This window comes from Puntigrus tetrazona, chromosome 4 (genome assembly GCF_018831695.1).
Source record: "Puntigrus tetrazona isolate hp1 chromosome 4, ASM1883169v1, whole genome shotgun sequence".
Taxonomy (NCBI): domain Eukaryota; kingdom Metazoa; phylum Chordata; class Actinopteri; order Cypriniformes; family Cyprinidae; genus Puntigrus; species Puntigrus tetrazona.
In genome coordinates, this window is record NC_056702.1 from 25,979,833 (window position 1) to 26,000,322 (window position 20,490).

Consider the following 20,490-nt stretch of genomic DNA (forward strand, 5'->3'; position numbering starts at 1 on the left):
CACCACTGCCCCTCTTGCCCAGTGGCCAGATTGCTGTCGTCTCATCGAGACCATTTTTGTCAAGCTCTGTGCCATTCACAAAAGCCCAAAGAAGAAGGGGGTTGGCACAGTGTCGAGGTGGGACCTCATCTTGGAGGACTAAAAAAAATCAGGCAGCGTATTCTGACCAATGCCGCCGTTATGCAGCAGACCACCTTGCAGCTGGTGAATGTGAGCCACACCACACTGGTTCAGTGGCACAACAAGAGGGTGAAAGGCAGGACAGCGCAGTTTTGATGCAGGGGCTGCAACTGCCTAGCCGTTTGTCTGTGGCAGCCGACCCTCTACCCTCTGCCAATGTGCGCCCCATCTCTCTGCCCCAAGCAGGACCATCTCACCAATACCACCTGCCCAGTAGCACTGTGGGCCAGGCACGTGTGAAGAGGAAGAGGAACATCGCTGCAGCGGAGATACCTCAAATCCCTCGGCGACTTTTACCTGCTCCACTCCCAGGTGCTCAGCTGGTGATGCTGGCTCCATTGGCCACGCAGGGACTAACAGGGCCTCCTGCTCCAGCTCGTGCTCCAGTTAGAAAACTGACCCGCAGAGTAGAGCACAATACGCGGTAAAAATGTGGGCAGTTTAGGACAGTGGAGACTGGGCACAGCCAATACAAGGGCATTATATACTGCCCCTCTGTAGAGACACTACCAAAGGAGCAGTGGTTGGACAATATTAAAAAAACTAAATAAAAAAAAAGAAACTTAAAAGAAGGTTTTATTTATGTGTATAGTTTTATTTAAATTTTTTTACCGAAGAGAAATTCAAACTTTTTATTTATGTAAGATGTTTATTTATGTGTATAGTTTTGTTTTGAATGCACAAGTGTCGTGGATATTTTTAAGGTTTGTTCATGTGTATTGTTCTGTTCTTTCTGTTGTTTTTGCAATGAATAATTGGCTATGACTAATTGAAAAATAATAAAAAGGTCCTGATTACATAACTCTCTTTTCCATATGTTTTACTTTTCTACATTTTCATTCAAAGGTTATAGACATTTTAAAAATTCAGAGAAATTTTAGGATTGTTTCAGAAATAAACTGACTATTTATACTATTTTATTTAGAAAATAGCTGCAGTAGAAGTGTAATTTAAACTAAAAGTGAAAAACTGAACTGAAGAGAATATTGACAATCAGCAACATAAAATTAATACAAGGTTTTTTGGCAATTTCAGAAATAATTCGTAGCATTAAGTAACGACTTTTATTCCTGGCAGCAGCGGGATTCGAACCAGGTACCTCGTGATCAACCGTTCTCCCTCACAAATGAATAAAACAACAGGAAAACGTTTTTTAAAAGCAATTTATTGCAAACAAACACTTACAAAAACATTGCTTTATGCGCACAAAGGGATTAGAGCCACTTTCCTCCTCATTTTCCTCTTTTTTCGCCTTTTTCTTCTTTTTCTCTTCTTTCCCCTTCTCCCCCTTCTTCCTCGCCTCCATTTCTTCCCCCTCTAACAGACTATTGTTACCCCAGCTTTGGCGCATGGCGGCAACCAATCTAAGCACCCCTGAAAGCGTTTGTTCAACCTGCAAAACAGGAATTGTGAAAGAGAGCAAAGACCATGGAAGATGCAATTGGTCGCAACTCGTAGTCGGCAGGATTCGAACCTGCGCGGGAGACACCAATGGATTTCAAGTCCATCGCCTTAACCTCTCGGCCACGACCACACCGACCTGCTGCCCTCCAGGTCCGTTGACTGCAGGAAGAAAGCAGAATAGACCGCCAACGAGCTTCAGGCACAATGTCCAGCTGAAGGGTGAGGTGGCAAATAGGAGTCTGAGGGCAAGAGGCGAGACCCGGATTGAAGCGGAGGTTGCTGCGCTACAACCTTGTTTATGCAATGCAGCGGGCGGAGCATAAAGCGATTAGTCGGCAGGATTCGAACTTGGCGGAGAGACCCCAATGGATTTCTAGGCCATCGCCTTAACCACTCGCCACGACTACTGCAACACCGATTCCAGAGGGGTCCCACTGGGGAGCGGTTTCCATAGCACCGCACGTTTCCAGCCGTGTATAATGCAATCCAAGTGATGTTCCAAGTGCTTGAATCTACAAAGATAAGTCCGAATAAAACACCACAGTCCAGAAATGGTGATCGCCAGCAGATTTGTAAAGTGAAAGGCTGTTTGCTTGCCATGCTGCCTCTTTTATACCGTTTTTTTCTGTTTCCTGTCATGTGATCAGTCACATGTACACACGTCCAAATGCTACGTCAGAGGAAGAAAATGGCCAAGACAACATGGAAACCTGGTAAAATTCAAAAATACATCAAATCACACTGAGCAGGTTAAAACATGTACTACATGTAGCTGCTGTTTTTACTATGCCAAAATGTGACGACCAATTTGAACTAACCCAGTTACTTAATTAACTGGTTCTTATTATTTGGGATTTAAGACAGGTGTGGGGCTATCCTCACTTGAAAGAGTTATTTGGAAAGCTGTGAGTCTTTTGGAAAAATGTGCATTCTTCTTAAAAAAATTTTTAAGAACAATCTTGAGAATAAGATGAAAGCAATGTTTAGAAGATGCTGGCCCTGCAGCAGGGAGGAACAGCGGTACCAACTAGGAGAACTGAGACTCACTCAGTTGACTTCATGAGCACTCTTTCCCAACGAGCTGACTCGGGTGTGCGAGCTAGGGATATGGAGGCCGCCATCAATAGGATTGCCTCGCGCCCGAACAGGACTTGAACCCTGGACCCTCAGATTAAAAGTCTGATGCTCTACCGACTGAGCTATCCAGGCTCCAGCTCAATCTGCCCGGCTTGTTACTTGTTAGTATATAACGTATCCACAAAGCGCCGAGGTGAAGCCTGCAAAAACGGAATTTGCGGAAGAGAGAGCAAAAGACCGTGGAAGGTACAATTATCGGCACCAAATACTAACTAAAGTCAAAGGCAATCGCCATCCGTAGTTCGCAAAGGTTCGCACCAGCACCGGATGAGGTGGCAAAAACATGGAGAGAAGATTGTTGCCTGTTGGCAAAAGCCTGCCGTGACCCGGATTCGAACCGGGATTGCTGCGCCACAACGCAGAGTACTAACCACTATACGATCACGGCACGCCACTGAGCCTCAGTGGTGAGAAGGGCTGAAGCATTGGTCCGGGGCAGAGAGGGAGGAGAAAGAAAAAAAAACACAGCCCTTTCTCTTCTGCATGCAGGCGAACACTCTGCCACGACTATGGAGATCAGGCTTCACATTGAGGACAAAGCAGGCTGAAAAGTGGATGGGGCATGGCGGCAACCAATCTAAACACCCTGAAAGCGTTTTTGACTGACTGCTGCCAAAAGATTCTTCATACAGGGTCTAAAACAGAGTCCAGAGGGCTAACCACTACACCATGTAATCCCTAGCTAGGGCCGTTTCTGGCTCAGAAACAACCAATTTGAAGTAACCCATTTGCTGAATTAACTGGTTCTTATTCATTGGCATTTAAGAGATGTGGGGCTATCCTCACTTTAAAGAGCTATTTTGTAAGTTTTGAGTCTTTTCAAAATGCGCGTTCTTTTCACGCTTCTTTAAGAACAATCTTGAGTAATAAGATGAGAGCATTGTTTAGAAGATGCTGGTCCTGCAGCAGGAGGCCGCCATTGATAGGACTGCCTTTCGCCCAAACAGGCACTTGAACCCTGGACCCTCAGATTAAAAGTCTGATGCTCTACCGCCTGAGCTACCGGGCTCAGACCACCAACTTGATACTCGTATCAACAAAGCGCCGTTATTGCAGCCTGCAAAACAGGAATTGTGGAAGAGAGAGCAAAGACCGTGGAAGATGCAATTGGTCGCAACTCGTAGTCGGCAGGGTTCGAACCTGCGCGGGAGACCCCAATGGATTTCAAGTCCATCGCCTTAACCTCTCGGCCCGCGACTACACCGACCTGCAGCCCTCAGGTCCGTTGACTGCAGGAAGAAAGCAGAATAGACCGCCAGCGAGCTTCAGACACAATGTCCAGCTGGAAGGGTGAGGTGGCAAATAGGAGTCTGAGGGCAAAAAGACGGCGAGACCCGGATTTGAAGCGAAGGGTTGCTGGCTGGCACAACGCAGGGTACTGACCACTGAAGATGACGGCGTGCTACAGTCCAAGGGATTCAAAAAGTCCCGCGACTTGTTTATGCAATGCAAACGGGCGGAACGGCAAAAGCGTGGTCGGCAGGATTCGAACCTGCGCGGGGGAGACCCCAATGGATTTCTAGTCCATCGCCTTAACCACTCGCCACGACTACTGCAACACCGACTAGAGAGGGGTCCCACTGGGGGTTTCCATAGCACCGCTGCGTTTCCAGCCGTGTATAATGCAATCCAAGTGATGTTCCAAGTGCTTGAATCTACAAAGATAAGTCGAATAAAACACCACAGTCCAGAAATGGTGATCGCCAGCAGATTTGTAAAGTGAAAGGCTGTTTGCTTGCCATGCTGCCTCTTTTATACCTTTTTTCCTGTTTCCTGTCATGTGATCAGTCACATGTACACACGCCAAATGCGTAAGAGGAAAAAATGGCCAAGACAACATGGAAACCTGGTAAAATTAAAAATACATCAAATCACACTGAGCAGGTTAAAACATGTAACCCTATGTACTACATGTAGCTGCTGTTCTTACTATGCCAAAATGTGACGACTAATTTGAACTAAGTCCAGTTACTTAATTAACTGGTTCTTATTATTTGGGATTTAAGACAGGTGTGGGGCTATCCTCACTTGAAGAGTTATTTGGAAAGCTGTGAGTCTTTTGAAAAATGTGCATTCTTCTTAAAAAATTTTTAAGAACAATCTTGAGAATAAGATGAAAGCAATGTTTAGAAGATGCTGGCCCTGCAGCAGGAGGAACAGCGGTACCAACTAGGAGAACTGAGACTCACTGAGTTGACTTCATGAGCACTCTTTCCCAACGAGCTGACTCGGGTGTGCCGAGCTAGGGATATGGAGGCCGCCATCAATAGGATTGCCTCGCGCCCGAACAGGGACTTGAACCCTGGACCCTCAGATTAAAAGTCTGATGCTCTACCGACTGAGCTATCCAGGCTCCGGCTCAATGTGCCGGCTTGTTACTTGTTAGTATATAACGTATCCACAAAGCGCCGAGGTGAAACCTGCAAAAGCGGAATTGCGGAAGAGAGAGCAGGCAAAGACCGTGGAAGGTACAATTATCGGCACCAAATACTAAAGTCAAAAGGGCAATCGCCATCCGTAGTTGGCAAGGTTCGCACCAGCACCGGATGAGGTGGCAAAAAAACATGGGAGAGAAGATTGTTGCCTGTTGGCAAAAGCCTGCCCGTGACCCAGTTCGAACCGGGATTGCTGCGGCCACCAACGCAGAGTACTAACCACTATCACGATCGGCACGCCACTGAGCCTCAGTGGTGAGAAGGGCTGGAAGCATTGGTCCGGGGCAGAGAGAGGAGGAGAAAAAGAAAAAATAACACAGCCCTTTCTCTTCTGCATGCAGCGAACACTCTGCCGCGACTATGGAGATCAGGCTTCACATTGAGGACAAAGCAGGCTGAAAAGTGGATGGGGCATGGCGGCAACCAATCTAAGCACCCCCTGAAAGCGTTTTTTGACTGACTGCTGCCAAAAGATTCTTCATACAGGGTCTAAAACAGAGTCCAGAGGGCTAACCACTACACCATGTAACCCTAGCTAGGGTCGTTTCGGCTCAGAGACAACCAATTTGAAGTAACCCATTTGCTGAATTAACTGGTTCTTATTCATTGGCATTTAAGAGAGATGTGGGGCTATCCTCACTTTAAAGAGCTATTTTGTAAGTTTTGAGTCTTTTCAAAAATGCGCGTTCTTTTCACGTTTCTTTAAGAACAATCTTGAGTAATAAGATGAGAGCATTGTTTAGAAGATGCTGGCACTGCAGCAGGAGAGCCGCCATCGATACGACTGCTTTTCGCCCAAACAGGCACTTGAACCCTGGACCCTCAGATTAAAGTCTGATGCTCTACCGACTGAGCTACCGGGCTCAGACCACCAACTTGATACTCGTATCAACAAAGCGCCCGTTATTGCAGCCTGCAAAACAGGAATTGTGGAAGAGAGAGCAAAGACTGTGGAAGATGCAATTGGTCATGGCTTCGTAGTCGGCAGGGTTCGAACCTGCGCGGGAGACCCCAATGGATTTCAAGTCCATCGCCTTAACCTCTCGGCCACGACTACACTGATCTGCTGCCCTCCAGGTCCGTTGACTGCAGGAAGAAAGCAGAATAGACCGCCAGCGAGCTTCAGACACAATGTCCAGCTGAAGGGTGAGGTGGCAAATAGGAGTCTGAGGCAAAAGGCGGCGAGACCGGATTAAGCGGGGTTGCTGCGGCCTAACGCGGGGTACTGACCACTGAAGATGACGGCGTGCTACAGTCCAAGGGATTCAAAAAGTCCCGCGACTTGTTTATGCAATGCAGCGGGCGGAGCATAAAAGCGTAGTCGGCAGGATTCGAACCTGCGGCGGGAGACCCCAATGGATTTCTAGTCCATCGCCTTAACCACTCGGCCACGACTACTGCAACACCGAGTAGAGAGGGAGTCCACTGGGGCGGTTTCCATAGCACCGCACGTTTCCAGCCGTGTATAATGCAATCAAGTGATGTTCCAAGTGCTTGAATCTACAAAGATAAGTCCGAATAAAACACCACAGTCAGAAATGGTGATCGCCAGCAGATTTGTAAAGTGAAAGGCTGTTTGCTTGCCATGCTGCCTCTTTTATACCGTTTTTCCTGTTTCCTGTCATGTGATCAGTCACATGTACACACGTCCAAATGCGTAAGAGGAAGAAAATGGCCAAGACCACATGGAAACCTGGTAAAATTCAAAAATACATCAAATCACACTGAGCAGGTTAAAACATGTAACCCTATGTACTCCATGAAGCTGCTGCTCTTACTATGCCAAAATGTGACGACCAATTTGAACTAACCCAGTTACTTAATTAACTGGTTCTTATTATTTGGGATTTAAGACAGGTGTGGGGCTATCCTCACTTGAAAGGGTTATTTGGAAAGCTGTGAGTCTTTTGAAAAATGTGCATTCTTCTTAAAAAATTTTTTAAGAACAATCTTGAGGAATAAGATGAAAGCAATGTTTAGAAGATGCTGGCCCTGCAGCAGGAGGAACAGCGGTACCAACTAGGAGAACTGAGACTCACTCAGTTGACTTCATGAGCACTCTTTCCCAACGAGCTGACTCGGGTGTGCCGAGCTAGGGATATGGAGGCCGCCATCAATAGGATTGCCTCGCGCCCGAACAGGGACTTGAACCCTGGACCCTCAGATTAAAGTCTGATGCTCTACCGACTGAGCTATCCAGGCTCGGCTCAATCTGCCGCTTGTTACTTGTTAGTATATAACGTATCCACAAAGCGCCGAGGTGAAGCCTGCAAAAAGCGGAATTGCGGAAGAGAGAGAGCAAAGACCGTGGAAGGTACAATTATCGGCACCAAATACTAAAGTCAAGGGCAATCGCCATCCGTAGTTGGCAAGGTTCGCACCAGCACCGGATGAGGTGGCAAAAAAACATGGGAGAAGATTGTTGCCTGTTGGCAAAAGCCTGCCGTGACCCATTCGAACCGGGATTGCTGCGGCCACAACGCAGAGTACTAACCACTATCACGATCACGGCACGCCACTGAGCCTCAGTGGTGAGAAGGGCTGGAAGCATTGGTCCGGGGCAGAGAGGAGGAGAAAGAAAAAAATAACACAGCCCTTTCTCTTCTGCATGCAGGCGAACACTCTGCCACGACTATGGAGATCAGGCTTCACATTGAGGACAAAGCAGGCTGAAAAGTGGATGGGGTTTTTCAGTGCTGAGCCTGGAGTCCCACATGACTGCACTTTTGCCGCTTCTCGGCCCAGTTGACTGAAAACTTGATGGTTGCTAGCGATCCTGGGTGGCAAAACAGCTTCGGTAGTAAGCCTCAGTACCCTTAAACTAAAGCACAATATCTCGGTTAATTCACCAACTTCATTTGCTTCAATTCACAGATTCAAGCCCATAAAAATAGGCGTCGCTCTCTGAAGGCAATGTTTGGACATGTCTGTAGCCAAGCAAGGGGAATTAGCTCAAATGGTAGAAGCGCTAGCTTAGCATGCGAGAGGTTGTGGATCGATGCCCGCATTCTCCAAGCTTGGGTCCGCTCTTTTAAGCTCACTTCCTCCAGAGACAGCCTGCGCATGGCGGCAACCAATCTAAGCACCCCTGAAAGCGTTTTTGACTGACTGCTGCCAAAAGATTCTTCATACAGGGTCTAAAACAGAGTCAGAGGGCTAACCACTACACCATGTAACCCTAGCTAGGGCCGTTTGGGCTCAGAGACAACCAATTTGAAGTAACCCATTTGCTGAATTAACTGGTTCTTATTCTTTGGCATTTAAGAGAGATGTGGGGCTATCCTCACTTTAAAGAGCTATTTTGTAAGTTTTGAGTCTTTTCAAAATGCGCGTTCTTTTCACGTTTCTTTAAGAACAATCTTGAGTAATAAGATGAGAGCATTGTTTAGAAGATGCTGGCCCTGCAGCAGGAGGCCGCCATCGATAGGACTGCTTTTCGCCCAAACAGGCACTTGAACCCTGGACCCTCAGATTAAAATTCTGATGCTCTCTACCGACTGAGCTACCGGGCTCAGACCACCAACTTGATACTCGTATCAACAAAGCGCCGATTGTGCAGCCTGCAAAACAGGAAGTGTGAAGAGAGCAAAGACCGTGGAAGATGGAATTGGTGCGCAACTTCGTAGTCGGCAGGGGTTCGAACCTGCGCGGGAGACCCCAATGGATTTCAAGTCCATCGCCTTAACCTCTCGGCCACGACTACACCGACCTGCTGCCCTCCAGGTCCGTTGACTGCAGGAAGAAAGCAGATTAGAGACGCCAGCGAGCTTCAGACACAATGTCCAGCTGAAGGGTGAGGTGGCAAATAGGAGTCTGAGGGCAAAAGACGGCGAGACCCGGATTGGAAGCGGGGTTGCTGCGGCCACAACGCAGGGTACTGACCACTGAAGATGACGGCGTGCTACAGTCCAAGGGATTCAAAAAAGTCCCGCGACTTGTTTATGCAATGCAGCGGGCGGAACGCAAAAGCGTAGTCGGCAGGATTAGAACTTGCGTGGGGAGACCCCAATGGATTTCTAGTCCATCGCCTTAACCACTCGCCACGACTACTGCAACACCGAGTAGAGAGGGGTCCCACTGGGGGGGGTTTCCATAGCACCGCACGTTTCCAGCCGTGTATAATGCAATCCAAGTGATGTTCCAAGTGCTTGAATCTACAAAGATAAGTCCGAATAAAACACCACAGTCCAGAAATGGTGATCGCCAGCAGATTTGTAAAGTGAAAGGCTGTTTGCTTGCCATGCTGCCTCTTTTATACCGTTTTCCTGTTTCCTGTCATGTGATCAGTCACATGTACACACGTCCAAATGCGTAAGAGGAAGAAAATGGCCAAGACCACATGGAAACCTGGTAAAATTCAAAAATACATCAAATCACACTGAGCAGGTTAAAACATGTAACCCTATGTACTACATGTAGCTGCTGTTCTTACTATGCCAAAATGTGACGACCAATTTGAACTAACCCAGTTACTTAATTAACTGGTATAAAGCATTGTTAATTCAGTTCAAAACTGTGGTTAAACGTATGTTTCTTCATAGTAACTACACTTTTGTAACTGCACGTTTATATATCTATGGTTAATTGATGTATTACTTTCCTTTGTCATTGAAAATGATTATGTTTAGCACTTGCATATGTGTTTATACAAATAGTAATCAATCTGCAAACACAAAACAGGATTACTACATTCACACTATAGCAAAACAACAAACTTTGATGTAAAATGATTGTTTTTACCCAAAATAAACTTTTAAAAATCTTGTGAAACTATGCTAACAAAACACTTTTACTACACTTCCACTATAGTAAATATTGCACATGGTAAATGTTTACAAGCGTCACGTTGTTTTTTTTCATTCAGATTTTTATGTATAGCAAAACTTTGTTTATACAGTTGCAAACTGACTAAATGGAATGTAATAACTAAGATTAAAGGCAAACAACGCGACGACAAAACACGTCATGGTTACTACACCACACGTCCTCAAGTCAAATCATTTTGAATTTCCCGGGAATTTAATGACAGTTATAACGCTTTTTCCCGAGATATAAAACGACTAAATGGAATGTAATAAATAAGATTAAAGGCAAATTGTAATTATAGAAGATGTTCAAAAAGTCGTTACGAAGTCATAGTTTTTAAGCGCAAAACATGAGCAACGGACGAAAGCGTAATGAATTATCAGCTCAAAAACATAGCAAGCGGAGAGGAAAAAAAACATTTAATACTTACTTTGTCGAATTATGCAATTTTCTTCTGTCGATATTGAAATCTGTCAATTTTCCTCAGGACTGCGTAAAGTCTGCTCCCAACACAATGGATAGCGAGAGACCGGATTGGCTCCCCAACAATGGACAGCTCGCGCTCTGATTGGCTCCCCAACAATGGACAGCTCGCGCTCTGATTGGCTCCCCAACAATGGACAGCTCGCGCTCTGATTGGCTCCCGTCCATTCTCAAGCGCGACGCGGTTGGCCGTTCGTCCATTGTCAAAATGGAAAGTGAGCTCGGCGATTGGACCGCGAAACACAGACGATCCTGCTCCAGGTAGCGCCATCCAGGCTCCGGCTCAATCTGCCGGCTTGTTACTTGTTAGTATATAACGTATCCACAAAGCGCCGAGGTGAAACCTGCAAAAACGGAATTGCGGAAGAGAGAGCAAAGACCGTGGAAGGTACAATTATCGGCACCAAATACTAAAGTCAAAGGGCAATCGCCATCCGTAGTTGGCAAGGTTCGCACCAGCACCGGATGAGGTGGCAAAAAACATGGGGAGAGAAGATTGTTGCCTGTTGGCAAAAAGCCTGCCGTGACCAGTTCGAACCGGGGTTGCTGCGGCCACAAGCGCAGAGTACTAACCACTATCACGATCACGGCACGCCACTGAACCTCAGTGGTGAGAAGGGCTGGAAGCATTGGTCCGGGGCAGAGAGGGGAGGAGAAAGAAAAAAATAACACAGCCCTTTCTCTTCTGCATGCAGGCGAACACTCTGCCACGACTACGGAGATCAGGCTTCACATTGAGGACAAAGCAGGCTGAAAAGTGGATGGGGTTTTTCAGTGCTGAGCCTGGAGTCCCACATGACTGCACTTTTGCGCTTCTGGCCCAGTTGACCGAAAACTTGATGGTTGCTAGCGATCCTGGGTGGCAAAACAGCCGGTAGTAAGCCTCAGTACCCCTTAAACTAAAGCACAATATCTCGGTTAATTCACCAACTTCATTTGCTTCAATTCACAGATTCAAGCCCCCTTAAAAATAGGCGTCGCTCTGCGAAGAGCAATGTTTGGACATGTCTGTAGCCAAGCAAGGGAATTAGCTCAAATGGTAGAGCGCTCGCTTAGCATGCGAGAGGTAGTGGGATCGATGCCCGCATTCTCCAAGCTTGGGTCCGCTCTTTTAAGCTCACTTCCTACAGAGACAGCCTGCGCATGGCGGCAACCAATCTAAGCACCCCTGAAAGCGTTTTTGACTGACTGCTGCCAAAAGATTCTTCAGACAGGGTCTAAAACAGAGTCAGAGGGCTAACCACTACACCATGTAACCTAGCTAGGGCCGTTTGGGCTCAGAGACAACCAATTTGAAGAAACCCATTTGCTGAATTAACTGGTTCTTATTCTTTGGCATTTAAGAGAGATGTGGGGCTATCCTCACTTTAAAGAGCTATTTTGTAAGTTTTGAGTCTTTTCAAAAATGCCGCGTTCTTTTCACGTTTCTTTAAGAACAATCTTGAGTAATAAGATGAGAGCATTGTTTAGAAGATGCTGGCCCTGCAGCAGGAGGCGCCATCGATAGGACTGCCTTTCGCCCAAACAGGCACTTGAACCCTGGACGCTCAGATTAAAAGTCTGATGCTCTACCGACTGAGCTACCCGGGCTCAGACCACCAACTTGATACTCGTATCAACAAAGCGCCATTGTGCAGCCTGCAAAACAGGAATTGTGGAAGAGAGAGCAAAGACCGTGGAAGATGCAATTGGTCGCAACTCGTAGTCGGCAGGGTTCGAACCTGCGAGGGGAGACCCCAATGGATTTCAAGTCCATCGCCTTAACCTCTCGGCCACGACTACTGCGACACAGAGTAGAGAGGGGTCCCACTGGGGTTTCCATAGCACCGCACGTTTCCAGCCGTGTATAATGCAATCCAAGTGATGTTCCAAGTGCTTGAATCTACAAAGATAAGTCCGAATAAAACACCACAGTCCAGAAATGGTGATCGCCAGCAGATTTGTAAAGTGAAAGGCTGTTTGCTTGCCATGCTGCCTCTTTTATACCGTTTTTTCCTGTTTCCTGTCATGTGATCAGTCACATGTACACACGTCAAATGCGTAAGAGGAAGAAAATGGCCAAGACCACATGGAAACCTGGTAAAATTCAAAAATACATCAAATCACACTGAGCAGGTTAAAACATGTAACCCTATGTACTACATGTAGCTGCTGTTCTTACTATGCCAAAATGTGACGACCAATTTGAACTAGCAGTTACTTAATTAACTGGTTCTTATTATTGGGATTTAAGACAGGTGTGGGGCTATCCTCACTTGAAAGAGTTATTTGGAAAGCTGTGAGTCTTTTGAAAAATGTGCATTCTTCTTAAAAAATTTTTTTAAGAACAATCTTGAGAATAAGATGAAAGCAATGTTTAGAAGATGCTGGCCCTGCAGCAGGAGGAACAGCGGTACCAACTAGGAGAACTGAGACTCACTCAGTTGACTTCATGAGCACTCTTTCCCAGCGAGCTGACTCGGGTGTGCCGAGCTAGGGATATGGAGGCCGCCATCAATAGGATTGCCTCGCGCCCGAACAGGGACTTGAACCCTGGTCCCTCAGATTAAAGTCTGATGCTCTACCGACTGAGCTATCAGGCTCCGGCTCAATCTGCCGGCTTGTTACTTGTTAGTATATAACGTATCCACAAAGCGCCGAGAGTGAAGCCTGCAAAAAGCGGAATTGCGGAAGAGAGAGCAAAGACCGTGGAAGGTACAATTATCGGCACCAAATACTAAAGTCAAGGGCAATCGCCATCCGTAGTTGGCAAGGTTCGCACCAGCACCGGATGAGGTGGCAAAAAAAACATGGGAGAAGATCGTTGCCTGTTGGCAAAAGCCTGCCGTGACCAGTTCAAACCGGGGTTGCTGCGGCCACAGCGCAGAGTACTAACCACTATCACGATCACGGCACGCCACTGAGCCTCAGTGGTGAGAAGGGCTGGAAGCATTGGTCCGGGGCAGAGAGGGAGGAGAAAGAAAAAAATAACACAGCCCCTTTCTCTTCTGCATGCAGGCGAACACTCTGCCACCCACGACTACGGAGATCAGGCTTCACATTGAGGACAAAGCAGGCTGAAAAGTGGATGGGGTTTTTCAGTGCTGAGCCTGGAGTCCCACATGACTGCACTTTTGCGCTTCTCGGCCCAGTTGACCAAAAACTTGATGGTTGCTAGCGATCCTGGGTGGCAAAACAGCTTGTTGTAGTAAGCCTCAGTACCCCTTAAACTAAAGCACAATATCTCGGTTAATTCACCAACTTCATTTGCTTCAATTCACAGATTCAAGCCCCTTAAAAATAGGACGTCGCTCTGCGAAGAGCAATGTTTGGACATGTCTGTAGCCAAGCAAGGGAATTAGCTCAAATGGTAGGCGCTCGCTTAGCATGCGAGAGGTAGTGGGATCGATGCCCGCATTCTCCAAGCTTGGGTCCGCTCTTTTAAGCTCACTTCCCTACAGAGACAGCCTGCGCATGACGGCAACCAATCTAAGCACCCCTGAAAGCGTTTTTGACTGACTGCTGCCAAAAGATTCTTCAGACAGGGTCTAAAACAGAGTCAGAGGGCTAACCACTACACCATGTCACCCTAGCTAGGGCCGTTTGGGCTCAGAGACAACCAATTTGAAGTAACCCATTTGCTGAATTAACTGGTTCTTATTCTTTGGCATTTAAGAGAGATGTGGGGCTATCCTCACTTTAAAGAGCTATTTTGTAAGTTTTGAGTCTTTTCAAAAATGCGCGTTCTTTTCACGTTTCTTTAAGAACAATCTTGAGTAATAAGATGAGAGCATTGTTTAGAAGATGCTGGCCCTGCAGCAGGAGGCCGCCATCGATAGGACTGCCTTTCGCCCAAACAGGCACTTGAACCCTGGACCCTCAGATTAAAATTCTGATGCTCTACCGACTGAGCTACCGGGCTCAGACCACCAACTTGATACTGCGTATCAACAAAGCGCCGTTATTGCAGCCTGCAAAACAGGAAGTGTGAAAGAGAGCAAAGACCGTGGAAGATGCAATTGGTCGCAACTCGTAGTCGGCAGGGTTCGAACCTGCGGGAGACCCCAATGGATTTCAAGTCCATCGCCTTAACCTCTCGGCCACGACTACACCGACCTGTTGCCCTCCAGGTCCGTTGACTGCAGGAAGAAAGCAGAATAGACCGCCAGCGAGCTTCAGACACAATGTCCAGCTGAAGGGTGAGGTGGCAAATAGGAGTCTGAGGGCAAAAGGCGGCGAGACCGGATTGGAAGGCGGGGTTGCTGCGGCCACAACGCAGGGTACTGACCACTGAAGATGACGGCGTGCTACAGTCAAGGGATTCAAAAAAGTCCCGCGACTTGTTTATGCAATGCAGCGGGCGGAGCGCAAAGCGTGGTCGGCAGGATTCGAACTTGCGAGGAGCCCCAATGGATTTCTAGTCCATCGCCTTAACCACTCGGCCACGACTACTGCAACACCGAGTAGAGAGGGGTCCCACTGGGGGGGGTTTCCATAGCACCGCACGTTTCCAGCCGTGTATAATGCAATCCAAGTGATGTTCCAAGTGCTTGAATCTACAAAGATAAGTCCGAATAAAACACCACAGTCCAGAAATGGTGATCGCCAGCAGATTTGTAAAGTGAAAGGCTGTTTGCTTGCCATGCTGCCTCTTTTATACCGTTTTTCCTGTTTCCTGTCATGTGATCAGTCACATGTACACACGTCCAAATGCGTAAGAGGAAGAAAATGGCCAAGACCACATGGAAACCTGGTAAAATTCAAAAATACATCAAATCACACTGAGCAGGTTAAAACATGTAACCCTATGTACTACATGTAGCTGCTGTTCTTACTATGCCAAAATGTGACGACCAATTTGAACTAACCCAGTTACTTAATTAACTGGTTCTTATTTTTGGGATTTAAGACAGGTGTGGGGCTATCCTCACTTGAAAGAGTTATTTGGAAAGCTGTGAGTCTTTTGAAAAATGTGCATTCTTCTTAAAAAATTTTTTTAAGAACAATCTTGAGAATAAGATGAAAGCAATGTTTAGAAGATGCTGGCCCTGCAGCAGGAGGAACAGCGGTACCAACTAGGAGAACTGAGACTCACTCAGTTGACTTCATGAGCACTCTTTTTTTCACAACGAGCTGACTCGGGTGTGCCGAGCTAGGGATATGGAGGCCGCCATCAATAGGATTGCCTCACGCCCGAACAGGGACTTGAACCCTGGACCCTCAGATTAAAAGTCTGATGCTCTACCGACTGAGCTATCCAGGCTCGGCTCAATCTGCCGGCTTGTTACTTGTTAGTATATAACGTATCCACAAAGCGCGCCGAGGTGAAGCCTGCAAAAAGCGGAGTGCGGAAGAGAGAGCAAAGACCGTGGCAGGTACAATTATCGGCACCAAATACTAAAGTCAAAGGGCAATCGCCATCCGTAGTTGGCAAGGTTCGCACCAGCACCGGATGAGGTGGCAAAAATACATGGGAGAGAAGATCGTTGCCTGTTGGCAAAAGCCTGCCGTGACCGGTTCGAACCGGGGTTGCTGCGGCCACAACGCAGAGTACTAACCACTATACGATCACGGCGCCACTGAGCCTCAGTGGTGAGAAGGGCTGGAAGCATTGGTCCGGGGCAGAGGGAGGAGAAAGAAAAAAATAACACAGCCCTTTCTCTTCTGCATGCAGGCGAACACTCTGCCACGACTACGGAGATCAGGCTTCACATTGAGGACAAAGCAGGCTGAAAAGTGGATGGGGGGTTATTCAGTGCTGAGCCTGGAGTCCACATGACTGCACTTTTGCGCTTCTCGGCCCAGTTGACCGAAAACTTGATGGTTGCTAGCGATCCTGGGTGGCAAAACAGCCCGGTAGTAAGCCTCAGTACCCCTTAAACTAAAGCACAATATCTCGGTTAATTCACCAACTTCATTTGCGTCAATTCACAGATTCAAGCCCTTAAAAATAGGCGTCGCTCTGCGAGAGCAGTGTTTGGACATGTCTGTAGCCAAGCAAGGAAATTAGCTCAAATGGTAGAGCGCTCGCAGCATGCGAGAGGTAGTGGTATCGATGCCCGCATTCTCCAAGCTTGGGTCCGCTCTTTTTTAAGCTCACTTCCCTCCAGAGACAGCCTGCGCATGACGGCAACCAATCTAAGCACCCCTGAAAGCGTTTTTGACTGACTGCTGCCAAAAGATTCTTCAGACAGGGTCTAAAACAGAGTCCAGAGGGCTAACCACTACACCATGTAACCCTAGCTAGGGCCGTTTGGGCTCAGAGACAACCAATTTGAAGTAACCCATTTGCTGAATTAACTGGTTCTTATTCTTTGGCATTTAAGAGAGATGTGGGGCTATCCTCACTTTAAAGAGCTATTTTGTAAGTTTTGAGTCTTTTCAAAAATGCGCGTTCTTTTCACGTTTCTTTAAGAACAATCTTGAGTAATAAGATGAGAGCATTGTTTAGAAGATGCTGGCCCTGCAGCAGGGCCTGCCAGGATGGAGATCAGGCTTCACATTGAGGACAAAGCAGGCTGAAAAGTGGATGGGGCATGGCGGCAACCAATCTAAGCACCCCCTGAAAGCGTTGTTCAACCTGCAAAACAGGAATTGTGGAGAGAGAGCAAAGACCGTGGAAGATGCAATTAGTCGCAACTCGTAGTCGGCAGGATTCGAACCTGCGCGGGGAGACACCAATGGATTTCAAGTCCATCGCCTTAACCTCTGATATACGACTACACCGACCTGCTGCCCTCCAGGTCCGTTGACTGCAGGAAGAAAGCAGAATAGACCGCCAGCGAGCTTCAGGCACAATGTCCAGCTGAAGGGTGAGGTGGCAAATAGGAGTCTGAGGGCAAAAGAGCGGCGCAGACCGGATTGGAAGCGGGGTTGCTGCGGCCACAACGGCGTTTATGCAATGCAAAAGTCACCGCGGCGGATGCAGCGGGCGGAGCATAAAGCGTGGTCGGCAGGATTCGAACTTGCGGCGGAGAGACCCCAATGGATTTCTAGGCCATCGCCTTAACCACTCGCCACGACTACTGCAACACCGATTAGAGAGGGGTCCCACTGGGCGGTTTCCATAGCACCGCACGCGTTTCCAGCCGTGTATAATGCAATCCAAGTGATGTTCCAAGTGCTTGAATCTACAAAGATAAGTCGAATAAAACACCACAGTCCAGAAATGGTGATCGCCAGCAGATTTGTAAAGTGAAAGGCTGTTTGCTTGCCATGCTGCCTCTTTTATACCGTTTTTTCCTGTTTCCTGTCATGTGATCAGTCACATGTACACACGTCCAAATGCGTAAGAGGAAGAAAATGGCCAAGACCACATGGAAACCTGGTAAAATTCAAAAATACATCAAATCACACTGAGCAGGTTAAAACAACATGTACTACATGTAGCTGCTGTTTTTACTATGCCAAAATGTGACGACCAATTTGAACTAACCCAGTTACTTAATTAACTGGTTCTTATTATTTGGGATTTAAGACAGGTGTGGGGCTATCCTCACTTGAAAGAGTTATTTGGAAAGCTGTGAGTCTTTTGAAAAATGTGCATTCTTCTTAAAAAAATTTTTAAGAACAATCTTGAGAATAAGATGAAAGCAATGTTTAGAAGATGCTGGCCCTGCAGCAGGAGGAACAGCGGTACCAACTAGGAGAACTGAGACTCACTCAGTTGACTTCATGAGCACTCTTTCCCAACGAGCTGACTAAGGGTGTGCGAGCTAGGGATATGGAGGCCGCCATCAATAGGATTGCCTCGCGCCCGAACAGGGACTTGAACCCTGGACCCTCAGATTAAAAGTCTGATGCTCTACCGACTGAGCTATCAGGCTCCGGCTCAATCTGCCCGGCTTGTTACTTGTTAGTATATAACGTATCCACAAAGCGCGAGGTGAAGCCTGCAAAAGCAGGTGCGGAAGAGAGAGCAAAGACCGTGGAAGGTACAATTATCGGCACCAAATACTAAAGTCAAAGGCAATCGCCATCCGTAGTTGGCAAGGTTCGCACCAGCACCGGATGAGGTGGCAAAAAAAACATGGGAGAGAAGATCGTTGCCTGTTGGCAAAAGCCTACCGTGACCAGTTCGAACCGGGGTTGCTGCGGCCACAACGCAGAGTACTAACCACTATCACGATCACGGCACGCCACTGAGCCTCAGTGGTGAGAAGGGCTGGAAGCATTGGTCCGGGGCAGAGAGGAGGAGAAAGAAAAAAATAACACAGCCCTTTCTCTTCTGCATGCAGGCGAACACTCTGCCACGACTACGGCGATCAGGCTTCACATTGAGGACAAAGCAGGCTGAAAAAGTGGATGGGGGTTTTCAGTGCTGAGCCTGGAGTCCCACATGACTGCACTTTGCGCTTCTCGGCCCAGTTGACTGAAAACTTGATGGTTGCTAGCGATCCTGGGTGGCAAAACAGCTTCGGTAGTAAGCCTCAGTACCCCCTTAAACTAAAGCACAATATCTCGGTTAATTCACCAACTTCATTTGCTTCAATTCACAGATTCAAGCCCCTTAAAAATAGGCGTCGCTCTGCGAAGGCAATGTTTGGACATGTCTGTAGCCAAGCAAGGGGAATTAGCTCAAATGGTAGAGCGCTCGCTTAGCATGCGAGAGGTTGTGGGATCGATGCCCGCATTCTCCAAGCTTGGGTCCGCTCTTTTAAGCTCACTTCCCTCCAGAGACAGCCTGCGCATGGCGGCAACCAATCTAAGCACCCCTGAAAGCGTTTTTGACTGACTGCTGCCAAAAGATTCTTCAGACAGGGTCTAAAACAGAGTCAGAGGGCTAACCACTACACCATGTAACCCTAGCTAGGGCCGTTTGGGCTCAGAGACAACCAATTTGAAGTAACCCATTTGCTGAATTAACTGGTTCTTATTCTTTGGCATTTAAGAGAGATGTGGGGCTATCCTCACTTTAAAGAGCTATTTTGTAAGTTTTGAGTCTTTTCAAAAATGCGCGTTCTTTTCACGTTTCTTTAAGAACAATCTTGAGTAATAAGATGAGAGCATTGTTTAGAAGATGCTGGCCCTGCAGCAGGAGGCCGCCATCGATAGGACTGCTTTTCGCCCAAACAGGCACTTGAACCCTGGACCCTCAGATTAAAATTCTGATGCTCTACCGACTGAGCTACCCGGGCTCAGACCACCAACTTGATACTCGTATCAACAAAGCGCCGTTGTGCAGCCTGCAAAACAGGAAGTGTGAAGAGAGAGCAAAGACCGTGGAAGATGGAATTGGTCGCAACTCGTAGTCGGCAGGGTTCGAACCTGCGCGGGGAGACCCCAATGGATTTCAAGTCCATCGCCTTAACCTCTCGGCCACGACTACACCGACCTGCTGCCCTCCAGGTCCGTTGACTGCAGGAAGAAAGCAGAATAGACCGCCAGCGAGCTTCAGACACAATGTCCAGCTGAAGGGTGAGGTGGCAAATAGGAGTCTGAGGGCAAAAGGCGGCGAGACCGGATTGAAGCGGGGTTGCTGCGGCCACAGCGCAGGGTACTGACCACTGAAGATGACGGCGTTCTACAGTCAAGGGATTCAAAAAGTCCCGCGACTTGTTTATGCAATGCAGCGGGCGGAACGCAAAAGCGTAGTCGGCAGGATTAGAACTTGCGTGGGGAGACCCCAATGGATTTCTAGTCCATCGCCTTAACCACTCGGCCACGACTACTGCAACACCGAGTAGAGAGGGTCCCACTGGGGTTTCCATAGCACCATGCGTTTCCAGCCGTGTATAATGCAATCAAGTGATGTTCCAAGTGCTTGAATCTACAAAGATAAGTCCGAATAAAACACCACAGTCCAGAAATGGTGATCGCCAGCAGATTTGTAAAGTGAAAGGCTGTTTGCTTGCCATGCTGCCTCTTTTATACCGTTTTTTCCTGTTTCCTGTCATGTGATCAGTCACATGTACACACGTCCAAATGCGTAAGAGGAAGAAAATGGCCAAGACCACATGGAAACCTGGTAAAATTCAAAAATACATCAAATCACACTGAGCAGGTTAAAACATGTAACCCTATGTACTACATGTAGCTGCTGTTTTTACTATGCCAAAATGTGACG

At 47.5% G+C, this 20,490-nt stretch overlaps 10 non-coding genes across 10 annotated transcripts; 1 reads left to right on the forward strand and 9 right to left on the reverse strand.

Moving 5' to 3' along the window:
• Nucleotides 1-1,633: 1,633 nt before the first annotated feature.
• Nucleotides 1,634-1,714, reverse strand: trnas-uga. The gene has a single exon. It is a non-coding gene; the product is annotated as a tRNA-Ser (tRNA).
• Nucleotides 1,715-5,001: 3,287 nt separating this feature from the next.
• Nucleotides 5,002-5,074, reverse strand: trnak-uuu. The gene has a single exon. It is a non-coding gene; the product is annotated as a tRNA-Lys (tRNA).
• A 1,058-nt stretch (nt 5,075-6,132) lies between these two features.
• Nucleotides 6,133-6,213, reverse strand: trnas-uga. Its single transcript has one exon. It is a non-coding gene; the product is annotated as a tRNA-Ser (tRNA).
• A 259-nt stretch (nt 6,214-6,472) lies between these two features.
• trnas-aga lies at nt 6,473-6,554 on the reverse strand. The gene has a single exon. It is a non-coding gene; the product is annotated as a tRNA-Ser (tRNA).
• A 2,223-nt stretch (nt 6,555-8,777) lies between these two features.
• Nucleotides 8,778-8,859, reverse strand: trnas-uga. The gene has a single exon. It is a non-coding gene; the product is annotated as a tRNA-Ser (tRNA).
• Nucleotides 8,860-12,145: 3,286 nt separating this feature from the next.
• trnas-uga lies at nt 12,146-12,227 on the reverse strand. Its single transcript has one exon. It is a non-coding gene; the product is annotated as a tRNA-Ser (tRNA).
• Nucleotides 12,228-15,614: 3,387 nt separating this feature from the next.
• trnak-uuu lies at nt 15,615-15,687 on the reverse strand. Its single transcript has one exon. It is a non-coding gene; the product is annotated as a tRNA-Lys (tRNA).
• Nucleotides 15,688-18,990: 3,303 nt separating this feature from the next.
• trnaa-agc lies at nt 18,991-19,063 on the forward strand. Its single transcript has one exon. It is a non-coding gene; the product is annotated as a tRNA-Ala (tRNA).
• A 607-nt stretch (nt 19,064-19,670) lies between these two features.
• Nucleotides 19,671-19,752, reverse strand: trnas-uga. The gene has a single exon. It is a non-coding gene; the product is annotated as a tRNA-Ser (tRNA).
• Nucleotides 19,753-20,013: 261 nt separating this feature from the next.
• On the reverse strand, nt 20,014-20,095 carry trnas-aga. Its single transcript has one exon. It is a non-coding gene; the product is annotated as a tRNA-Ser (tRNA).
• Nucleotides 20,096-20,490: the final 395 nt, after the last annotated feature.